The sequence below is a fragment of the Triticum aestivum genome, chromosome 7B (genome assembly GCF_018294505.1).
Source record: "Triticum aestivum cultivar Chinese Spring chromosome 7B, IWGSC CS RefSeq v2.1, whole genome shotgun sequence".
Lineage (NCBI taxonomy): Eukaryota > Viridiplantae > Streptophyta > Magnoliopsida > Poales > Poaceae > Triticum > Triticum aestivum.
In genome coordinates this window covers 597,950,062-597,953,751 of record NC_057813.1, presented here as the reverse complement: position 1 = coordinate 597,953,751, position 3,690 = coordinate 597,950,062, and the positions used below count along the sequence as shown (strand labels likewise).

General features: G+C 46.9%; 1 pseudogene; it reads right to left on the bottom strand.

The window, feature by feature from the left end:
- The window catches only part of LOC123158234 (disease resistance protein RGA5-like), a 29,319-nt pseudogene extending 26,085 nt beyond the window's left edge, over positions 1 to 3,234 (bottom strand).
- Positions 3,235 to 3,690: the final 456 nt, after the last annotated feature.

Here is a 3,690-nt window from a genome sequence, read left to right as displayed (position 1 = left end):
CGCTCCAGTGGCATTGCTACCCCCCAGGGCCCCCGTCCCGACTAACCCAGGAGCGGTTGACCACGAGATCTAGCCCTTTGACTTCCCACGGACGGGCTTTGAAGAGTGGACCTCTCCACCCGGTTGTGTCAGGTCAGCTCAGAGGGACACCTGGGAGCAACATCCGGGCCAAACCGACTGCTACATCCCCTCCGTGTAGACCCGATGCATCCGTTTTCCCCCTCCAGGTGCCGGCGGCGGCGCCGTCCGTGAGGGTGTCACACTTCGGAGACGGGTGCCAGGCGTTTGCAACCGCCACTAAACTTCTGTCGCATAGCTGTTTTTTAATTTAATTAAATATAAGGACTTATATTCAAAAGAACATGACGGCACATTATTAATGTGCTCGAAAAAAATACGAACTATATATATATATATATATATTCATTATCTATGGAAAAAATTACAAACTACATATATATATTCATATAATACATAAAAAAGCATAAAACATATTAAAAAAAGCATAAAAACATATGTAAAAAAGCATAAAAACGTATGAAAGCATGTAAAAAAATAGCTATGCCGACGGCATTGCCGTCGGCATAGATACGGCAGGGTTTTGGGAGGAGCCGTGCCGCGGATGGGTGACGTGGAGCCTATGCCGACGGCTGCCGTCGGCATATCTACGCCGCGGATCGGTGACGTGGCATGCGGAGATATGCCGACGGCCGCCCGTCCCAACCGTAGGCATAGGGTTAACGGCGTTAGCGCTGGTCACGGGCGTGGTCGCCGGGCCCACTTTGTATGCCGACGGCTATGTAATACCAACGACTGCTGTCGGCGTATTTGTAGATAGGCCGACGGGCATTCTGTGCCGACGGCTGCCGTCGGCTTATATCAGGGTAGCCCGACGGCCAGGCTACGCCGACGGCCAGGATGAGGCTGTCGGCATATCTCAAACTAGGCCGACGGCAGCCGTTGGCATTGATCTGGCCGTAGGCATAGGTCAGTTTTCCGGTAGTGTGTAGCCCCGACGCTGTTATGACAATGGTGGGCCATCACTGGCAGGGGATGCTGCTAGTCTGCTACCGCCATGTGGTTCTGGCCATGGCGAGTGAGCATGGCGGCGGAGACCGAGCGTGACGGGAGGAAGAGAGAAAAAAGATACAACAAGGAAATGGATGGAAGGAAATGTCAGCCGGCGCTGCAATAGCACGACGATGTGCTTTCCATTTGAAATTGGAATCCGGCTGATGGAGATCGGAGACAGGAGGAGGAAAGGGATTGGGGATAGGAGACGGCAAGCAGAAAGTGACTAGGGGACCACCCGCAAAAAAAAAAGTGACTAGGGGACGCAGGGAGCACCACGAGGAGACGGATGAGGAGGTCCCAAGGTTGGCTCCTGCTATTACCCAATATTTTTTTCTTTTACCTACACATCCACGTCTAAGAAATAGGAGGTGGGTGAACTCACCACCAACTCAAACGTTTATAAGAAGGAAAGAATACATCTATTTCTTATTTTTATTCTGAAATAAGATTTATTCCTATTACGTGCATATAATTGGCAAGAACATTTGACCATAGGTAAATCTGGTAAATTGTGCTTAAAACATGTAAGAACATGCAGATGCAATCTAAATCTAATTGATGTAAAATATCTGCAGGAAAATGAAGCACCCATTTCTGCCTTACTCTTTATCATGTCCGCTTAAAGGATACCATAGTAAACACGCATTTTCAAATTAGGTGCAATAATTTGGAATGAACATTTGACAATATGGCAAATTTTCTTAAAACAAATAAGAGTATGCCGATACAATCTGAATCTTAACTGATGTGAAAATCTGCAAGAGAAAGTCAAGCGCCCATTTCTGCCTCACTTTTTATTATGACGGCTAAAAATACATGCAAGGGTTTGACTAAATCCATTATATTACAGTTATGTAAAGTTAACTCCACAATCAAATACGGACTATAGTTTATCTAATACATCTATTTTTTATTTTTATTTTGAACTAACATTATTCCTGTTAGTGTTAGGTGTGGAAGATAATTGCCAAGAACATTTGACTGTATGTAAATCTGGTAAAAATTGCTTAAAACATGTAAGAACATGCAGATGCAACCTAAATCTAATTGATGTAGAACATCTGCAGAAAAATGAAGCACCCATTTCTGCCTCACTCTTTATCATGACCACTTAAAGGATACTATAGTAAACATGCATTTTCAAATTAGGTGCAAATAATTGGAATGAACACTTGACAATAGGCCAAATATGGAAAAAAAAAATCTTAAAACACATAAGAGTATGCTGATACAATCTGAATCTTAATTGATGTGAAAATCTGAAAGAAACTGAAGCGCCCATTTCTGCCTCACTTTTTATTATGACCACTAAAAATTAAACTATATAGTAACATGCATTTGCATTTAGGTAATCTGTCATAGCATGGACATTAGGATGGGTAGCGGTACCTCTTGTTTGCAAGCAGTCCTCGTAGTTTTTCAATGAGCAGGCCCACATCCAACAATGTTGCATTGGAACAAGAGGCTTCGTTGACTCGGCTGAATACCTATGAGAACATTCTTCAGGTTAGGATTCTGACCCACCGAATAAAAAGCCTTGCAATCAAATTTCCCTTCTATCTTGTCATAAACTGCTCTGGCAAGAGTTGTCTTGCCAAGTCCTCCAAATCCGAAGATGGAGAGTATCTTGAGTTGTTCCTTGGATTCACAATCATCTTCATCTACCAGCCTCTTGATTAGCTCGTCCCTTGGCTCCTCGATGCCAATGAGCTCTCTCTGATCTTTGAACTGAGCCATCAGCCGAGGGTCAACAATGGTTGTAGCAGCTAGACTTGCGTCAACATCATCAATCTTGTACCTGTCGCGTCGATCAGCCACCTCCTGGAGCTGGTCCTTGATGCCTTTGATCGCATCGGCGATCTGGTGGCGCTTCTTGCCTTTCTTGAACAAGTTGGACACCTTCTTCATGAACCCTTTGAAGCTGTCTTGGCTAGCAGCAGGCTCAAAGCCCTGGATGTCCACCACGAAGCGTTCAACCACATCCTCCATCTCGTATGCCAGTTCCCTGACATCATTGGCCCAGATCTTGGAGTTGTCATGGAGCTGGTCACGCAGCACCATGGCCACTTTGCGGAGGGCGGCATCTATGCTCCGCATCTCCTTCTCGATAAATTCTACATCTTTCTTCACGCCCTTCTGCAGCTTGTATTCTCCCACTAGTAGAAAAGGGGGCAAAGGTCCAGGCCGGGTCAGCCCATTAGTCCCGGTTCGGTCCAGAATCGGGACTCATGAGGCATTGGACCCGGTTCATGAGCCCTGGGGGCCGGGCGGGCCACGTGGGTCATTGGTCCTGGTTCGTCTGGACCTTTTGGTCTCGGTTGGTGGGACGAACCGGGACCAATGGGCCTCGCTCCTGGCCCACCTCATTGGTCCCGGTTGGTGGCTTGAACCGGGACCAAAGGCCGTCCTTTAGTCCCGGTTCATGTCACCAACCGGGACCAATGAGGTGCCTATATATACCCCCTCGCGTAAGAGCAGAGCACAGTGCTCTGTTTTTTCTGGCCGTCGAGGGGGAGAGGGCTTGGTGGTGCTCTAGCTCACCTCCTATGCACACAAGGTGTTCGATGGAATGCCCGAGCCACACTACTTAAGCTTTCTCCTCTCCAAGCTCGACCT